General features: G+C 37.9%; 1 long non-coding RNA gene across 1 annotated transcript in view; it reads left to right on the top strand.

Moving 5' to 3' along the window:
- Positions 1–21,627, top strand: part of LOC145535272 (uncharacterized) — a 101,375-nt gene that overhangs the window by 26,606 nt on the left and 53,142 nt on the right. Inside the window, exon 4 of the long non-coding RNA XR_014075346.1 lies at positions 21,316–21,423. This is a non-coding gene — a long non-coding RNA (uncharacterized LOC145535272). The remainder of the gene's footprint in view (positions 1–21,315; positions 21,424–21,627) is intronic.

Below are 21,627 nucleotides of genomic sequence, written 5' to 3' on the forward strand. Positions count from 1 at the left end.
ATAACACACAGTTTTTCTCTCACTGTTTTTGTGAGTCAGGAATCTGGGCATCGCTTAGCTGGGTCCTCTGCTTCAGGGTTTCACAAGACTGATATCAGGATTTCAGCTGGGGCTGTGGTCTTATCTGAGGCTCAACTGGAAAAGGATTTACCTCCAAGCTCTTATGATTGTTGGTGAGATTCAGTTTTCTATACATACTGTTGGACTGAGGGCATCATTTTTCTTGACAGCTGTTAGCTGGAGGTCAAATTCAATTCCTTCAGTCATGGGACTCCTGAACATAGCCACTTGTTCCATCAAAGCTAGCAAGTGAGAGAATCTTCTAACTACACAGATGCCACCTTTCTATTTAGCATAATCCCAGAAGTGGACTAGCTTTCGCTCTATTCCTTTGGTCAGAACCAAGTCATAGGGCTCAGCTACGCTTAAAAAGAAGACATCATAAAAAAGCCTGACTACTAAGGGCAGTGACAACTAGGGGTCATCCCTGACTTTCACAGTCGCAGTCAGTTAAGAGGAAAATCAGGAGAGTTTTATCTGATAGATGAGGGTGGCCCCAAAATTGAGACAGTGGTGAAAAAATAAAGGAGTGATAAACAGTAAATGGATAGCTGGAAATGTCACACTAACAACCTCTTTGTGTGCCACTGGGGGATCAAAGTCAATAAAATATTTTGTGGGATAGCATGGTACATGGAAGATTACATGTATAAATGCCTAGGGCAAGGCTTTGTACCCAGTAGATTTTCTTTAAATAGTTGATTCAGAAGTGCATGAAAATGAATCAATGAGTAAACAAATCACTGAAATTACAGAAGTCTGGAGTTGAGGCAAGAAACAGAACTGGTATTCATCAGTAAAAGCACTTGAGAATGGCATGCGTACATGCTCAGTCCCTCAGTCACGTCCAGCTCTTTGCAACTCTATGAGATGTAGCCCGACAGGCTCCTCTGTCCATGACATTTCCCAGGCAAAAATACTGGAGTGGGTTGCTATTTCCTCCTCCAGGGAATCTCCCTGACCCAGGGATCAAACTCATGTCTCCTGCATCTCCTGCATTGACAGCCAGATTCTTTTCCACTGGGTCACATGGGAAGCCCAAAGTTGATGGCATATTGCATTAAAAGGGATGAAAATATTATTCAAAACAAAGATTGTTATCTTCACAGAAAATTATTTCTTCTGACAACCAGCTAATCAATGGATAAAATCTATTAAAGGAGAACATCAAGTACATACCCAGCTGGAAATATCTGAACGTAAAAATTGTAAATGCATGGGGCTATTAGGAATTTCTCATCCATTAGAGGTAATGCATTGTAATTTCCTATGTAATTACAAAGAATAAGATGAACATTTCCTATTTCCAAGTACAGATATATTCTCAGCTATAATCCAGTTTCTTTGAATGTACTGAGATTTGATTGGTATTCATCTGAAGCCCTTTGCTAAGTAAATTTATTACTCTATTTAGACTTTCTGTCGAAAACAACCAAACAAAAAACTCCCTAAATTTCTAACTTAGTCTCTTCAACTGAAGGAAGAAATCAACTATAATTAAGATTCTTGTGCCTTCTCTTACTGACTTACATGTTACCACATAACGGCACATAATCCATATCATTGGTTGAGTTGCCTCTCATTTTATCAAATCAACAAATATTTAATGAGACTCTATCATGTGCAATGCACCATAACAGCTTTGAGTAAATTTTCCTCAATTTTCTAATACTCTCCTCTATTCTGAAGGGTGTTTAAGTTTGATTTGGGGGAAACTTAGCAGGATAAATAAGCCTTTATATAAAACTTTGAACTGATGTGCATGTATTTACAACAGTGTTCCCATGGTATGCCTCAAAAAGAATTTACAAACTCTTTTTAAAAATAAGAAGAAATAAAGTTTACCACATGATATATGCCATAAGCTAGGTATATAGAGATAATTTATATTACTACTAAATAGCTACATAACATATATAACCAAATAAGAAAGATGCAGATGAAAATAACCTAAATTCAAATAATACTATTTAGAGCAGTTTTGGTCTCCCTGGTAGCTCAGCTGGTAAAGAATCTCCCTGCAATGCTGGAGAACTGGGTTTGATCCCTGGGTTGGGAAGATCCCCTGGAGAAGGGAACGGCTACCCACTCCAGTATTCTGGCCTGGAGAATTCCATTGACTATATATGTCCATGGGATTGCAAAGAGTCAGACATGACTGAGTGATTTTCACTTTCACTGTTACAGAGAACAGTGCATCCATTTACATTGTCGGTATATTTTTTTTTTCCTGCATATATGCACTGACACTGGCTATGTGTCTATTTTTGTCAATGAATTATAATAGAAATGAATTTCAGATAATAAAATCATAAACATCTGGGCTTTGCAGCACATAATCTGCTGAGTTTTGAATATGAAATGATTTCGATTTCCTTTCCAATAATAAAAGAAGGAGGATATCATGAGGTAATTTATGGTATTGTGCTATTAACAAAGAAAGAGTCTCATTTGCACCATTGTTTACAATCTCCTTTATGGCCATCTACTGTTCCATGTTGAAGGAAGAGATATGATAAACTTGAAATCTGAGTTATGTCAGTTTCTAGGACAGTGCTTGGTATATGATAGGCACTAAGTAATATTTGATGAATCAATGAATAATTTGTAATGAATAAAGTTTCATGATCAAATTTGAGAACCCACTTCAGGCAGGTACTGAGTATCAGCATCATCTTAAAATAATTTTGCTAGGCACAGACTTGCAAAATCTGGAAATTGACAAAGCTGCTAACAAAATTGGCCCTTACTCACCAGCCGGTAGAGAGAAGTGAAAGAAAGAAAAAGACTGTATACAATCTTTTGTATACAATCCTAGTGCCAAGGCAGGTGGGTGAGAAGGTCCAGACCATGATGGTATAATCTAGATCTAGTTTAGATAGAGGGTGGTGGAGTAGGAGAGACAGGATTACAGTCTGACAGGGGAGATACATAATCAAGCAATCCAAATACATAACATTTTCAAGAACCCCCCAGTGGCGCTAGTGGTAAAGAATTCACCTGCAATGCAGGAGATGCAAGAGATGCAGATACGATCCATGGATTGGCAAGATCCCCTGGAGGAGGGCATGGCAACTCACTCCAGTGTTCTTGCCTGGAGAATCCCATGGACAGAGGAGCCTGACAGGCTACAGTCCATAGGGATGCAAAGATTCGGACATGACTGAGCACACACCAGTTGTATGTAGAGCTTTGTATTATCACCTATACTTTGCATGTTGGCATTCAAGAAATATTTGCTAAAAAAAAAATAAATCAGAGGAGTTTGAGAGAAGTGGATGATCTTGTAAAGGTCAAGGATAACAATAAGAGGAATATTAGATTTCAAAGATGACCAAAAATCGTTGTCTATACAACTGAATGTAGAAGTGAATTCACAGAAAATATATTTAAGGACTAAAGGGCATAAGAAGTGGATATCTTGCAAACAAAAGAGACTGTTTCATGAAGAGGATCAATATCAGCATATTGCCTGAGGTACCTGTGAGGTGAGGAGAGAATTAGGAGGTCTGAATTGCAAACAAGCATCTAGTCCCAAGTTTGGTGAGAGGATGATATGGAAATTGTTTGTTCACAGAGATTTATTAGGAATTCTTCTTATCTATTTACAATTCAAGTGCTTAATGCTGAATGGGTATCATATAATATATGTTATCAATTAAAGTTCTAAATATAACATTGTAATAAGAGGACTCTGATTTACATTGTGCTAAAAGTTCAGGAAAATGTATATGTGACTTCCTAATGCAAATTATGCAGGAAAATTCATGAAAATGTGTGCAAGTAGATTTACAACATATGCATGTTTCTCTTGTTTCTTTATTCAGTCTCAACAGTTGTTTTCTGTTTATAAAGAAAAACTTTGAGATTTCTGACTTTAACTAGTAGTAGTCCAAATAATCACATTTGGGAAAATAGGCAGTCTGGTACAAATCAGTGTGATTTTGACCAGACAGACCAGGTATTAAATCTTTTCATTACCTGATATGTATTGGTGAATAAGTTACTTAATGAGCTTCAGTTTCCTCACTTGAAAGTCACATCAATAATAGCATGTAATATGATATTGAATATTTGACTGTTGATTCGTAGGTAGACACTCAGGAATATGGTGATGCATTTTGCAATAAATCCTTGCCTAATCAGAGTCTCCAGTTATTTAGGAGACAGGTGTTACAAAGATCATCATCTTTCTAGATGATCCTGATATAGGAGGAAAGAAAATCAATGGGATGTCCTGGGCCTTGGGTGTTGGAACATGTGAGTTTAAGGAATGATCAGATTAGCTGTACCAGTAGAGTTTCAAGGTAGTCAGTGGTAGGTGGTTGGGGAGATGATCTTGAATTGAGATGCCAGCTGTAAGACTGGCACATGGGACAGAGAAGAAGGGTTCAGGATGGTATGAAGAATGCTGATAGTCTTATGGAGGCTAGCTGTTGAAGAATTTTCTCATCCTTTATTTCTTTTGACTTTGCATCTCTGCTTTTCTTAAGCTATCTGTGTGTCCTTAGTGACTATAATTTATACTGTTTATACTATGCATCAAGCACTGCTATAGGCACTTTACAAGTAATATAGTACTTAAGACTATCACAGAAAAGGGAAAGATAATATCTCTCCCTTGGGCACTGGCAGCAGCAGTCCTGGGAAGCAGGTGTTGGCCTAAGCCCTTTCGGAGGTTACCTTTTAGCCCTGCCATAGATCCTGTAGACTCCAGGACAAACAACTAAAAGGGAGGGAGCACAGCCCCACTCATCAGCAGAAAATTGGATTAAAGATATATTGAGCACGGCCTTGCCTACCAGAGCAAGACCCAGTTTTCCTCACAGCCAGCCCCTCCTATCAGGAAGCTTGCACAAGTCTCTTCTCCTCAGAGGGCAGACAGAAGAAGGAAGAACACAGTGCCACAGCCTCCAGAATGAGAAACACAAGCTAACCAAAATGATCATGTGGATCACAGCCTTGTGTAATTCAGTGAGGCTATAGTGCCATGTCATTCAGGGCTACCTACGATGGATGGGTCATGGTGGAGAGTTCTGACAAAACGTGGGCCACCAGAGAAGGGAATGGCAAATCACTGCAGTATTCTTGCCTCAAGAACCCCATGAACAGTATGAAAAGACAAAATGATATGACACTGAAAGATGAACTCCCTAAGTTCAAAAGTGTCCAGTATGCAACTGGGGAAGAGTGGAGAAATAGCTCTGGAAAGAATGAAGACGGTGGGCCAAAGCGGAAATGATGCTCAATTGTGGGCATGTCTGGTGGTGAAAGTAAAGTTTGATGCTGTAAAGAAAAATATTGCATAGGAACCTGGAATGTTAGGTCCATGAATCAAGGTAAATTGGTCAAACAGGGAGATGGCAAGAGTAAACGTCGACATTTTAGGAATCAGTGAACTAAAATGGAAGGGAATGGGCAAATTTAATTCAGATGACCATTATATCTACTACTATGGGCAAGAATCCCTTAGAAGAAATGGAGTAGCCCTCATAGTCAACAAGAGAATCCAAAAAGTGGTACTTGGGTGCAATGTCAGAAACAACAGAATGATCTGGTTCATTTCCAAGGCAAACCATTCAACATCACAGTAATCCAAGTCTACGCCCCAACAAAAAATGCTGAAGAAGCTGAAGTTGAACAGTTCTGTGAAGTCCTACAAGACCTTCTAGAATTAACACCCATAAAAGATGTCCTTTTCATTATAGGGGACTGGAATGCAAAAGTAGGAAGTCAAAGATACCTGGAGTAAGAGGCAGGTTTGGCCTTGGAGTACAAAATGAAGCAGGGAAACAGAATTTTGTCAAGAGAACACACTGGTCATAGCAAAAACCCTCTTCCAACAATACAAGAGACGGCCTTACACATGGACATCACCAGATGGTCAACACTGAAATCAGACTGATTATATTCTCTGCAGCCGAAGATGGAGAAGTAAAAACAAGTCAGGAAAAAAAAAATGCTGGGTGTTGATTGGCTCAGATCATGAGCTCCTTATGGAAAATTTAGGCTTAAATGGAAGAAAGTATGGAAAACCACTAGACCATTCAGGTATGACCTAAATCAAATCCCTTATGATTATGCAGTGGAAGTGACAAATAGATTCAAGGGATTAGATCTGATAGACAGAGTGCCTGGAGAACTATGAACAGAAGTTCACAACATTGTACATGAGATGGTGACCAAAACCATCCAAAGAAAACAAAATTCCAGAAAGCAAAATGGTTGTCTGAGGAGGCCTTACAAATAGCTGAGAAAAGAAGAGAAACAAAGGCAAAGGAGATAGGGAGAGATATACCCAACTGAACGCAGAGTTACAGAGAATAGCAAGTGGAGATAAGAAAGCCTTCTTAAGTGAAAAATGCAAAGAAATAGAGGAAAAAAATAGAATGGGAAAGACTAGAGATCTCTTCAAGAAAATTGGAGATACCAAGGGAGTATTTCATGCAAAGATGGGCACAATAAATGACAGAAACGGCAAGGTCCTAAAAGAAGCAGAAGAGAATAATAAGAGGAAGCAAGAATATACCAAAGAATTATACAAAAAAGGCATAATGTCCCAGATAACCGCAATGGTATGATCCCTCACCTAGAGCCAGACATCCTGGAGTGTGAAATCAAGTGGTCCTTAGGAAGCATTACAATGAGCAAAGCTAGTGGAGTTGATGGAATTTCAGTTGAGCTATTTCAAATCCTCAAAGATAATGTTGTGAAAATGCTGCACTCAATATGTTGGCAAATTTGGAAAACTCAGCAGTGGCCACAGGACAGGAAAAGGGCAGTTTTCATTCTTTCTGTCTCGCATATAGGGTCATCATTACCATCTTTCTAAATTCCATATGTATGCGTTAATATACTATATTGGTGTTTTTCTTTCTGACTTACTTCACTCTGTATAATAGGTTCCAGTTTCATTAATGGATATTTATTGACTGTTACTCTCTGGCAGGCATTTTGGTGGTAGGCTCTAGGAATACAGCAGTGAACTAAATCAAGTCTCTGTCCTCATGAGGTTTGTATTCTACAACTATTAAATATTTCCATTCAAGGAATCCCTTCCACTCAAGTGTTAGTGGCAAAGAATTTGATGAAATTCTTTGATTTGATGATTATTTTAACGGTAATTATTTTGAAAAGCCTGTTTATTTTGTTTGCTCTTTGTAGTCATCATTTATCAGGAAGATATTCCCTTCTATTCATAGTTTGCTAAGGAATTAATCTTGAATTGGGGCTGATTTTTTCAAATACTTTTCTCCATTAATTGAAATAATTATCCAGTTTTTCTTATTTATTTTTTATGAAGTAAATTATATCAATATTTGAATGTTACACCAGCTGTGCATTCATGGAACACACTCCACTGGGCTATAATGTATTATGGTTTTATATTGCTAGGTTGGTTTGCCAAAAAAATTGTTTCTAAAGATAGTTGTGCTGATGTTTATGAGAAATATTGTTTGTAGTTTATTTTTTCTTCTGAGGCACATGTCTGGTTTTAGAACCAAGATATGGTGGCCTAAAAAATGTAGAATGTGCCAATGGACCCATGTGGATTCTGTTTAATTAGATATGTATTAAGAGATTTGTAGCAAAGAGTATTAGTAGGAGATTATAATTATGTATTAATGAATATGAGTAAATATAATTATATAATAAATGGCAAATATATAAATGATGTTTTATGTATATATCACCATAAAATCAAACAATGAAGCAATTGACAGTGAAATCAAACAGGAATACATACACACACATGTGAAAAGAAGGAAGGAATGAAGGAGGAAAGGAAGGAAGGAAGGAATATTTAATAAATTTAAAATAATCCTTGTGGCTTATTTTGAGTTGCCTGAACAATAAACTATCTGTGACTCTGGGTTTCTCCTTCTCTGAGCCAGACTGGTTGCATCCAAGTTCAGTGCTTAATGAGGAAAAGAAACTGTATCACCCCAAGAAACCCAAGTCGTTTAAAGTCTGGAGAGCTGAAGTTCCCATATAGTGCCTATATAAAGCTGGCACCTGGAAACAGACTGCCTTGTACCTAGGGGTTTGTTTGTAACCCATTTGACAAGGTCACATTATCACCTGTGCCTCGAAGAAGGGATAGCAACTTCACTCATGCTGTGTCCAACAGGATCAGACCCTGACCTATGTTATTGTGTGATAATGGAATAATGGAGGGCTTGTAGCTTATTATTTCTTGTTGATTCGATTCTTGCAAGTTTTTCTTCTCCCTAATAATTCCTTAGCTCGTGCTGTTTGATATTGTGGAATATGTCCTGAGCTCTCTTCAGTGACAGGTGGTAAGTACAAGTGGATCAAACATGTTCTTCTCTGTATTACCTTCACCTACTACCAAAACCTCTTGTTCTTCCCTTCTGGTAAGTTTGTGCACTCAGTGGCCTATATCTTCCCTTCCTCTTTTCTCTTCATTATTACTGCAAGAAACTTATACCCCTTACCCTAAAAAAGTTCTCACTAAGGTCAACAATGACCGAAGGATATTTTAATTCTGTTACCAAACAAATCCCAGGCCTTAGGAGCCAGAGAATCCTGGTGGTATTAGTCTTGTATGGATCTAAGAGTTTATGGTCAATGTTGTATGAATGATTACGGAACAGATTACCATAAATAGTTTTGTAAATCATGAAATACAATTTAACTAATACGGTGACCATTTTCAAATTAAATTATCAAAATCCTCTGTCTACATTATGTGTTATCTGTGGATAATATAATTGGATATTTCCAAAAATGCTAGGCCAGGTTTTGTCCTTGTTTATATATAAATTTTATCCTTACCAATTTCCAACACAATTTCTGGCTCACTATACAATAATTAAAATTCCATGGCCAAGAGGCACATGAAAAATTGCTCAATATCACTAATTATTAGAGAAATGCAAATTAAAACTATGATGAGGTATCACCTCATACCAGTCAGAGTTGCCATCAGCAAAAAGTCTACAAATAATAGATGCTGGAGAGGGTGTGGAGAAAAGGGAACCTTCCTACACTGTTAGTGGGGATGTAAATTGGTAGAGCCACTATGGAGAACAGTATGGATATTCCTCAAAAAACTAGGAATAAAGCTACCATGTGACCCAACAGTCCCACTACTGGGCATATATCTGTAGAAGAATCTAATTCAGAACGATACATGCAGCCTGATGTTTATAGCAGCTATTTATAGTAGCCAAGACATGGAAGGACCATAAATGTCCAATGACAGAGGAATGGATAAAGAAGATGTGATACATGTATACAATGGAATATTACTCAGCTATAAAATGAATGAAATAATGCCATTTGCAGCAACATGAATGTACCTAGAGATTATGGCATCCAGTAAGACGGAGAAAGACAAATATCATATGATATCACTTATATGTGAAATCTAAAAAAATTGACACAAATGAACTTATTTACAAACCATAAATAGACTCACAGACATAGAAAACAAACTTATGGTTACCAAAGGGGCTAGAAGGGAGGGGGGAGAGAGAAATTAGGCGTTTGGGATTAGCATATACACACTACTATATATAAAATAGGTGAACAATAAGGACCTATAGTATACCACAGGGAACTCAGTATCTTATGATAACCTATGATGAAAAAAAATCTGAAATATATATACATATATATGTGTGTGTATATATATAACTGAGTCACTTTGCTGTACACTTGAAACTAGCACATTGTTAATTAACCATACCTCAATGTAAAAAAACAATTAAAAATCCAGTTTAGTGATCCAGATTCTATGAAACCTCCTAACTTCAGGTTTGCTGTAGTAATACATGATCAGGGAAAGTGACATGTGATTTAATGTAATAAAATTTGTTATGTGCATCTTCATTCCTGATGAGATACCAAATGACACATTTCAGTGATTTAAGAAGCTATGACATCACAGCCATTTCTTTTCCCCACTTATGTGAAGTGACTGTTTTTCATATTTTACTGTGTAAGCAACAAAGCTTGCTCATGTGATTCTTTATTGTCATGCTCACAATATAGCATTGTAATCACTAGCTAATAGCATAGGTATAAACATAATGCCAATTACATTGTAAAAGATTATTGTCATAATCCATTCACTACTACCTCAACTCTTTCTTTGGCCAAACACAAATATAAAGCTGCTTATTTTTGTGTTCCATTTATATTTTTTACAACATGGTTTAAATCATTGTATCCTAAGTTTCAGGGCCTATGTGATATATTTGCAATTTTGCCATATTCATATTTTACCTCTACTATTATTTACTTCTTATCTTTTTATATCAAATTATTTTTGTACTTAGTTTCTTCCTGAGAAATAATATCCCTGAAGACAAAGGTTTTATGTATTGATTAGTTTTTTCTAATATCCATTCAAATACAGCATAATCATTAGCCTACACTGTGTGTCAACATGCCAATCAAAATCATCTCACACATACCCAATGATCAATTAATTACCACTTTGAAAAAACAGGTTATGAAACCATTGTCAAATCTAAATATATTCCCTTCGCGCACACATACCTCAGGCCATATGCCCATATATACCCCTTCTCATACATGTATGCACACACTTATATATACATACAAAGACATACAACTACATATACATATTCATGAAACAGACCTTTCCTTGATAATTTTGTTTTCCTTTTTGTATTTGGGTTTTATGTAGAAATTCAGAATTAACATAACAAGCTTCAATTTAAAAACAGTGAAACCATGATGGTATTAATGTAAACGACTTGATTTACAGTAAGCTTTTCTAAAAAACAGCATTTAGCAAATGAGAATTAGCATTCCTATTGCAATTACAATGACTAATTTTCAATTTGCTAAAGAATTAGTACTTTTTACTAGTAGGTGTTAATTTGTAAATAAAATGAAAATTCATGAGATCCTTGAATTACCTAGAGTCAGGGTCTTTCTATTCCAGAAATCTTCCCATGGAATGAGTTTTCATAAAAAGTTATTGACAGATTTGGAGAATAAATTTCTGTTTTTGTCATTTCTGAACTGAAGTTTGTAATTTTTTACTTTCCTATGGAGTTATTAATGATGTTATCTGTGTGAGAAACGTTAACCTTCAGAGACAAACCAAGGCTTGATCTCTAAATATGAAAAAATGTTCAGTGGCGGTGCTGGTCTAGTAATATACTTATGAAATTACCACTGACATACGGTAGACTTAAAAAGATAAATTTTTGTGTATCATCATATACTTTCACACTAAATGAAAATAGTGTTAATTGGAGGGTAAACGAAAATAAGTTCAAAGCTGTGGGATTTAGAATAAGAACCAGATAGGGTTGTAGAGGCTAGGGAATGAGAATCTTACGAAATCAGTTGGTCGTAGGTTGGTCAGGGCTTGAGAATTCCCCTTAGCTTTTACTGTGGTTGTAATGTTCTGTGGCCACTGAGTGGCTCACTAGATGGCTGTTGAATGAAAGAATTAGAAGAAAAGGTATTTGGCCCATGATAGAGTGGAATGTGCACAATTAGACGATACATAATCACACAAAGTCATAATCACACAAAAAGCATAAAAGACAAAGTAACATTCACTTTATTAGGCTTAAGTAGTTGAGACATCTGTTTAGAACGTTAAACATTCAAATAGAAAAATGCAGGTGATGATTGACATTCTTACGTGAAATTGGGTTTTCTGGTCAAAACATGTCAGCATTCATGTCCATTTCTATTGTCTTTCCGTTTCACTCACTTTACGTATGCCTTTCAAAGCCTTTTTAACTAAAGATATTACAGTGAATTCAATGATAAACAAATTTTTTAACTTGGTGGGTGAGCCCTACAACTTCCAAGAGACCTAGCTGTGGAACTCTTAAGACATTTTGCTTATAAGAAAAATGTATAACCTTAGAGAATATTATTGTACACCAATCATCCTGTTCAAACATTTGTGATATGACTTTGCAATTAAATGGTACTTTTTTTTTTTCCCCAAAAAAGCCTGACTGTAAGAACGTGTATGTGCTCAGTCGTGTTCGACCATTTGCAACCCATGGATTGTAGCCCGCTAGGCTCCTCTGTCCATGGGATTCTCCAGGCAAGAATAATGGGGTTAGTTGCCATTTCTTCCTCCAGAGGATCTTCCCAAACCAGGGACTGAACCTGAGTTTCCTGCTTGGCAGGTGGATTCTATACCACTGAGCCACCTGGGAATTCTGCATTTCTGTGATAATTGATGGTTTTGACCATCTTTTCATGTGATTGCTGGCAATTTATTTATGTTTGTGAAACAACAGTGAAAATATATTCCTAATTTTTATTGAGGCATTTATCTTCTCTTTTTTGAGTTGTAAGAATGATCTGTGTATTCTGGATATACTATAAATGTTTCTTCCTAATCTGTGGTCTAACCACTTTTTTCTAATGATATTTTTAATGAGCACAGAATTTAACTTGGTGAACCTTTTTAATCAATATTTTAGCTCAAATTTAGTGCTTTTATGTACTCTGTAAGAAACATTTGCTTACTCCAAGGTCACAATGATGTTTGCTTTGTTTCCATTTCAAAGCTTTGTTGTTTTACCTTAATTGTTAGGTGTATGATTGATCTTCCTGGAAGACAAGGTTTATATTATACCTGAGAATATCCAGATTTATATTAATATTTATTGAAAAAGGCTTACTTTTACCTTTAGGTTGCCTTGCTAACTTTGTCAAAACCAATTGGCCATACAGTTAAATATATAGAGAAATAAACTCTTCTATGATGTTCCATTGATGAATCACTATTTCCTTCTTGAATACTTGAGCTTGATTGTAAATCTTGGAACTGAGTAGTATGATACCAACAAATATGTTATATTTTTTTCAAGATTGTTTTGATTATATTTTTTTCATGTGAATTGGATTGATTTTCATAGGAATTTAAGACTCAACTGCTGAATTATTACCAAAAAAAAAAATACAGCTGGCAAATTTGACTTACATTTCTTAAGTCAGAAATTCTTATTTCTTTGAATTTATAGACAAAATTGGGGAAAATTGGTATCTAAACAGTAGTGAGTCTTCCAATCTTAGTCCAAAATAATACACTTAATTCTTTTCTTTCAAGATTAGACTCAAGATACTGAGTTTCAGAAAATATACCAGAGGTGCAGTACCCTTCCCATTGTATCACCTCAGGGGATCCATGGCATATATCTCAGATATATGTCACATCACTGATGTAATCAGCCTGTATCACTTGGTTATATTAGTGTTTGTCACATATCTCCACTGAAAATTAATACCTTTTCCCCTTCCATGCTTTATTATTTGAAAGTTCATTACTAAGTAAAGCCTATACTCCAGGACTGTGGGAGCGAGGCAAAAAGGAAGATTAAGTGCCACTTCTGGGAGGAGTACTATATATAGGTATTTTTTGAAATCATTGTCTAAAAAATTTGTATCTTCTCTTTTAAATTATTTATATCAATATGGACTCATGTATGTTTACTTTATCTTTGGGGTGATAATCCAGTGGTACAGTATACATTCTATTGCTACTGTTATTCCAGATTTGGCCATTGGGAACTCTTTCAGGTTGGCTCCTCTGTGTCCCCTAGATTGTCGCTGTCCTTTTGATTTCTTGTGCTCTTCTTAACTTTCTGTACTATAAGATGCTCTAGTCTCGTCTCCTAATTTCCCTGTCCCATCCCTAAATTTGGTCATTTATCCAGGAGCCCTGGTCCCTTTTCTTGGAGAATTTCAAGTCCAATGGGGGAGGTGATCACTGACCTTCCTCTTCACCTCAAAGGGGCAGAATGAAGTGGAAGGAGACAGCACTAATTGGCACTCTGCTTTCCTTCTCTCCTTAGAGCAACAGGGCCCAGTGAGGACCGAGAGTGTCAGGGTATTGACTGAAATGACATGGGGAGGGCTGTTTGAATAGGGATGCAGGTGCCACCTTCAGCATGTCTGTGTGCTGTACCCCATTCTAAGGGGTGCCATTCATCTGGCTAAACTTGTGATTGGCACGTCTTGGAATGAAGTAACGTACAACAACTACAACAAAGATGGTGGTCCTGGAGGAGGAGGTATGGCTGCCTGAGTCTTTCCTTGAACCATAGCACCATGTTTTCAGTGCTGGGCTGTATCAGGGGACCATTGTGCATGCCTTCTAAGGAATAAGATGCAGGGAATTAGGGCACCCTAGGAAAACCTTCATATGTATGTTCTTGAGGGTTTAAAAGTTTGATTAAAAAAGGGACCTGTGCATATGGACCACAGCATGGGGGAAGTTATGATGCTCCTCTGTCTTACCGTTGATATTTCTCTCTGCAGAACAAGATTTCCCCTTTCTTGGATTCACCTTCAATCATAATTGAAGACACCAAAGAAGTAGGAGTAATCATAGTTAAGTTAGATGAAGCTCTGTCAGTCTGATATATAGTATTCAACACTTATTTATTGATTTATTATGTGTATGCTTGTTCACTTATTTTTTAGTTATGTGAAAAATGGATGGGCAATGGGGAACTATACTTTAGAACTCTTTGAAAAATTAATTTATTTTAATCAGAGGCTAATTACTTTACAATATTGTAGTGGTTTTTGCTCTACATTGACATGAATCAGCCATGGTAGAACTCTTGATAATGATAAAATGCTTCTATTTCTCTCTTTTATACACCTTTGGATTTCTATTCTTGACCCTGCACACAGAGGGAGACAAAGAAGATAGTAGTTGGGTAGTTGGAGACCATCTGTAGAACTGGAGCAGTGCATGGGAAGCAATTTACAAATTTTACATTCTTCTATGAAAATATAGAGTCTTGAAGCTCTGTAAAGGTAAGTCTTCTTCAACCAAATCAGTGGTTATGGAAAACTAGGTTTTGGTATCCCTGCATCTCAGGGGGCCACAGGTTTCACTCTCACTTCAATTCTTGGCAAAAATTTAGGTTGTGATCAAAGGATGGAAATTTCTTTATCTGTTTCTTAACATTATTACCCATGTACAAGGGCTTCCCAGGTGGCTCAGCAGTAAAGAACCTGCCTGTCAATGGAGGAGACACAGAGATGCTGTTTTGCTCCCTGGGTCAGGAAGATCCCCTGGAGAAGGTAATTGCAACCCACTTTGGTATTCTCTGTGGTGCAGTCGGTTAGCATCTTTGGCCATTAACTGAAAGGTTGGTGGTTTGAGCCCACCCAAGGATATGTCTTTCCTGCTATAGAATGTGAAGGATTTGTAGCTCCACCTAGGGCTTCCCTGATAGCTCAGTTGGTAAAGAGTCTGCCTGCAATGCAGGGGACCCTGGTTCGATTCCTGGGTCGGGAAGATCCCCTGCAGAAGGGATAGGCTACCCACTCCAGTATCATGACTGAGTGACTTTCACTTTCACCGGTATTCTTGCCTGCAGAATCTGATGGACAGAGGAGATTAGCAGGCTACAGTCCATGGGGTCACAAACACCTACATGACTGAGCACGCATGCATGCACAACCTGTGTCTACTACTTATGATATTTTCTTTCCTGCATCACATGAGCAAAGGCTTTCTCTGCACAGTCTCACTACTCCAGATGTGTATAGGCAGTGACTATGACACCATTGAAGATTGTTCTCAGATTTAATTGTGGGTTTATTTTGGAAATGTGTGAGAGTTTATGTGTAAGTGTGTTTGTGTATAATTGTCCTGAAATGTGTAAGGATTCTTACTTGACACTGAAGTGGCCCTGGATGGTTTTCGGGAACAATGTAGGTGGAGAAAGCTGATACAAATGGTACAACCACTTCAAACATGGCTACAGAACAGCTTCTAAATAGAAGTAATATGTTCCATGGAATATGAAAATATTACAGCTGGGCATGACCTTTGGATTTTGTCATGGATCATGATGCCTTAGAAATTGTCTCAGTTTGATTGAAAGTAAATCCTGAAGGAAATAACCTGTTTCAAAGGACCCATCGCACAAAGAAACCCATTTCAAATATTCAAAGGAATATTTTAGAGACTTAGGTCTGTAAATAACTTCATGATTCAATATCTGAATAACAATAGCATGTAAGGGCAGCAGAGGGAGCAGAGTGAGAAGAGTGAGGATAGAGGGAAGGGATCAGTTCAGTCACTCAGTCATGTCCGACTCTTTGCAACCCCAGGGACTGCAGGATACCAGGCTTCTCTGTCCATCACCAATTACTGGAGTTTGCTCAAACTCATGTCCATTGAGTCAGTGATGCCATTCAACCATCTCATCCTCTGTCGTCCCCTTCTCCTCCTGCCTTCAATCTTTCCCAGCATCAGGGTCTTTTCCAATGAGTCAATTCTTCTCATCAGGTGGCCAAAGTATTGGAGTTTCAGCTTCAGCATCAGTCCTTCCAATGAATATGAATATGTTTCCTTCTTCAGAATCGGGAAATTTTTAGCTGTAATTTCATCCGATATATTTTTGATCCCCTTCTCTCTCTTTTCTCCTTCTGGGACTGCAAATGTTGTTATGCTTAATGTTATTGGAGCATGGCCTGTAGTGTTGTGACTGCTGTCAGAGTTTTGGGTTGCTTCTAATAGACTGCTTGAGTCAGCACTAACAATGGCTGCTGTCACCCCACCCAGGCTTACCCCGGGAGCTCTGAGTCTTCTTCCTGGTCATGGTCTTGTTCTACACAGATCCAGTACTCAGCCGTGACATGGAGTGAGCGGGGCCGGTACATGCACTCCCCTAGCCCTGGGGTGTGTGGTGAGCTGGTTGTGGGAAACCCAGCCGCTGCTAGAGCAGTCATCCCTCTACCCCCAGCTCTGCTTTAGAGAAGCCAGCATGCACGCAGTCCTCATGGGTGGAATCCAGGTTTCCCACAGTCCTTTTGTTAGTCCCAGCAACCTTCCAACTAGCCAAGGGGGCTGATCTCCCCAAAATATGACCCCAAGATTGTGGCACCCAATTTGTGCCTCTAACCACTCACTCCCCAGGGCAGGTGTTTGCCTGTGTATTCTCCCTTTTCCCCGAGTCCCTTCTCAGGGGCTTGGATGCCAACCTGATCGATTTTCCTTCTTACCTGATTATTTGTGGCTCTTTCTTCGGACACGACTGAGCAACTGAACTGACTTACGGCCTTTATTGTATGGTATCTTTCTTCCAGCTTCTAGTTAGTTTTCAGTGAGAATTATTCCACATGTAGGTATATTTTTGATATGTTCATGGGAGAGAGGATAAGCTCCATGTCTTCTTATTCTTCCACAAGAGCCTTTAGTCTTAGACTTATGAATTTGGGGATAGAGACTTTCTTTTGGCATTTTGAATACATTATCCCTTTGTCTTCTGATCTCCATGGTTTCTGACGAAAAGTCAGCTGTTAATTTTATTGAGGTTCCCTTGTATGCAATGAGTTGCTTTTCATTTGCAGCTTTGAAAATTCCCTAAATTAAGAAAAAAGAAAGAAATTCAAAGCTCCCCTTTTCTCAATCTCTTTCTCCCCAACTTCTTTATTTTATCCCAACACCAAGAGATTGAATGTAATGTCTGCCAATTTGGGATTTTTATGTTTATGTTGCTTTGGATTTGTCACATATTTTTGATATGAATAGATTAATATTTTCATAATTTTGGGTAAGTTTTAGCCATATTTCTTTGAAGATTTTTTTCTGATTTATTCCCTTTCTCCCTCTCATTTTGGTGTTCCTAATATGCATATTTTTTGATTCCTTCAGATATTCCAACTTTCTCTGAGGCTATACACATATTTCTGCTTTTCATTTACTCTTTGTACTTTAAAAGTATTATCACTCTCAACCTGATTTCAAGTTTCTGATCTTTTCTGCTGCCAATTCAAGTCTCTTGTTGAGCCCCTGTATTCATTTTTTTTAGTTTTTTCATGTCTGATACTGTGCCTTGAAACTCCAGGAAATGTTTTACTTTAAAATTATGTTTTGATTTGCAGGTTTGATGAGAGGTACATCTTGGCATACATGTCATCATAACTTCCTCTGCTTCTCAAATTATGGCTTATTTCTTTGAAAATATAATGTTTACTTCAAAGTCTTTGTTAGTATGATATTTGGAATCTGTCCCAGGAATTTTCTTTTGCCTGATTTTCTCCTGTGTGTGGAGTATTTTTTCCTTTCTTTTCATAATTTCAGTTAAAGGATGATTAATTGGAGCAGCTCTGGATGATGATCTTCCCCTCCCTGGGATTGTTTTGCTGTTGTTTTCTGCTTCTATATTTGTTGACTTGGCAATAGGATATCAGTGAAGTTTTGCCTATAACATGAAACAGTTTGTGTTTATCCTATTAGGGCCCAAGTTTTGTTATCCACAGTCATTCTGAGAAGACAGTGATTTTAGTGGAACTTTCTTTGACTCTCTTCCTAATCTCTTTGTCAAATTGTCTGCCTTCATGTATATCACACCCAGCCCTTAGGCTTCCTAACTGCAGACAGATTATTGTGTAATTTTCAAAATGCTATAGGCAAAAATTGGTCCAGAGTTTAAATAGTTTAGACACTTTGGCACAGGTAGTTCTGAGGCAAGTCTTTAAGGTTTGTTTAGATACTGTGAGGACTCTTATTAGCTATCTGTACCCTTGTTTCTCTCCGGTAAACAAGCTGGACTATTTTTCAATTTATTACTCTCAGATTACTACAAGCTCATTTTATTTACTGACGACTAAAATCTATACTGTTTTTGAGAATGTGGTTAGGTTTGACATTCCCTTCACTCTGTTACAAATAGTCTTGTTTCTTAGGGAGAGTGTTAATATTCTGTTATTCAGGGCAGCCTCTCACACTGGGCAAAAATAATAGAATCACTAATCTGGAGCTGGCACTAAAGGCAGATCTACTTCTCTCATTCTGCTTTACAAGTAGGGTGCTTATCAGTGTCAGTAGATTTTGTTTTTCTCTGGTTGCCTCATGTGATGTGGAACCTAAAACCAATGATCAATCCAGGGGAAAGTATACTTGAGATCCAGTATTTTTAAGTCCTGCACCTGCAGTGGATATCATAGTAGGCTCTAGCATAGGAGGCTGAGTGGTGGAAGTGTCCCTGAACTCTCACTGCATGTACCTCGTATTTAGCCTCTGAAACATTAAGCTGGTTTTGTGGAATGGATGAGAAATGCTGGAGGGTTGCAACTTCCACAAGTACACTGTAGCTCTTGAGTGGGAGCTAGATGTATAGAGAACCCATTTGGTAGGCCACAGTCACTTTAAATACTAAAACCCCAGCCTCTGGCATCCATTTACCTTATCTGTGTACCTGTATTGTGTCTTAGGAACAAGACAGGGAAATGCAAGCACCACATAATTTATCTCATAATGGAAATAATGCAATAACATATTCTAAACAATCTTGTTTCAGATAATCACCCAGAAAATGGAAGAGCTGAAGGAATATAAGGACATTTTCAGGTGTCACGTATATTTTACATCTTGTAGATCACTCCAATTTAGCGAAATGGGCCTTTTGTCCCCTGGGGTCTGAGGACGAAAAGGGATTTCTTCTTTCTCCATCCCACCACCTACTGTTTATTCTGTTTTTATTTACATCTAGGATCAGGTATACTTTTCCTGGTTATTATCTTTCATTGGATTTGGGGTAGAAAACTCAGATAGAGGGACTCATATCCAGTGAGTCAAACATGGGTTGGTGACTTGAAGTATATTTGCTGCTTAATTAATGAACCTGGGGAATGCAAATTTCTTTGTAATGGGAACAAGACAGTGGGGAAAGAAATAGGATAAGGCATGCAAGTGTATTTCTTCTATAAGAAACAGAACCTAACAGTAAGAATTAATATTTAGCTGTTCTGAAAAACTACGAAAGTTCTAGGATGTGGGTAGATTCCACCCAGTAGGAAAATATGGGAAGAACAGTAGAGTTGGTGCTATAGAGGTCCTAAGTACAAATCCCACTGATCACTCACAGCCTGAAAACACAAAGGGTTTGCTTCAAAGGTGCATTCATTAGTGGGTGTTTAGGCAGGGCTGTCATCTCTAGACATGCTGTGTGTGGTACCCTACTGCAGAGAGTGGCAATCGTATACAATTAAAAATGATTGACACCTCTGCTAGTGAAGTAACACATGACATGTGCGACATACGTGATGACGCTGTGGGTGCACTGGGAGTGGTAAGTAACTTGTGGGGGATGATTTCCCTAGACTGCAAGAATACCACTTTTACACACCTTCCATACCTGTACTGGACTACTTCAGAGCACTCTTTTAGGTGTCTTCTCAGTGGCAGGGACAAAGAACATAAGGTGCCTTAAAAGCATCCCATTGAGTTCTACTGAGATTCACATCCATTTTTCTAAAGTTGCTTAATTGAAATAGGAACAAGGCTTTCTGTGCTATTATGTTGTTCCATTATGCCTGGAAAGTATTGTTCCTTTTGCAGAACCTATTCCCTACTCCAACCAACAGATATGTTGAACTATTCTCATCTGTTAGCTTCCTTCCCCTTTTAAGGCTTTTCCTTAACCTTCTGAAGCTCAAAATCTTTTCTATCTTGGGTATGCATGCATGCATGCTCAGTTGCTCAGTAATGTCCAATTCTTTGAGACCCCATGGATTGTAGCCCACCAGGCTCCTCTGTTCATGGGATTTCCCAGGCAAGAATACTGGAGTGGGTTGTCATTCCCTTTTCCAGGGGATCTTCCTGACTCAGGGATTGAACCGACCTCTCCTGCACTGGCAAGCAGGTTCTTTACCACTAGCACCACCTGGGAAGCCCAACCATAGAGATATCTCTCTTCTTTTCTAACTCTCTCCCTCCTCCCTCTCTACCTCTCTCTATTTCTTTCTACATGTGTCTAAAACATGATCATTCTTTTGAGAGAATGTTTGAATCATATGTAAGTCACCAACTTACTAGAGTTTGTACATCATACTGGGAAAATTGTACCCTTTGATAGTATTTTTTTGTTGTTGTCACTTAAAAAAATTCACATATCCTTGGTTTTTCTCTTCCTTTCCTTTGGTGTCCCTTCCTAATGCAATGAAGAAAGAGTAAAAAGAGAAGGGAGGAAAGAGAGAGACGAGATAAAGAATCATTAGATCAGTACTCCATTTTGTTTTGTTATTGTGCAGGGTACTTGTCACAGGTGAAGGATATCTAGGTTTTTTCTAGTGTTTAGCAATTTTGAATAAGGCTACTGTTTATTTGCATACAAATAAGCGTGTGAATATAAGATTCATTTATTATCAGTTTCTGATTCTGCAGGTAAGAAGCATAGAAGTTGCCACTTCATGCTTATAGCAAGGAATCTGAAGAGACCAAAAAATAAACTCTTCTTGATTTTGCAGGAAAGACACAGAGCAAACAACCACCCCCAAAATTGGAGAGACAAAGAAGCAAATACAAGGGTGTCATCTTACAGAGTCAGAGATTCAAGAGTGGACTTCTGTGCCAAGGTAGGAAAACAACTGTAATTGATTAGTTGCTACAAGCTCAGTGCAGACAACTCTTGAAAGTTAAAAACTCCCAGGGGACTCAGTCATAGGGGACCCCACAATTTTGTAAGATTTACCTCCAGAAGATTGATAAGATTCCCACAAGAATTGTCTGAGAAATATTTCCTTGGTCTCCTGACACAGGGAAGGGGGAAGGATCCATTT

Source organism: Giraffa tippelskirchi, chromosome X, assembly GCF_054371585.1.
Source record: "Giraffa tippelskirchi isolate mGirTip1 chromosome X, T2T-mGirTip1v1.2.pri, whole genome shotgun sequence".
Lineage (NCBI taxonomy): Eukaryota > Metazoa > Chordata > Mammalia > Artiodactyla > Giraffidae > Giraffa > Giraffa tippelskirchi.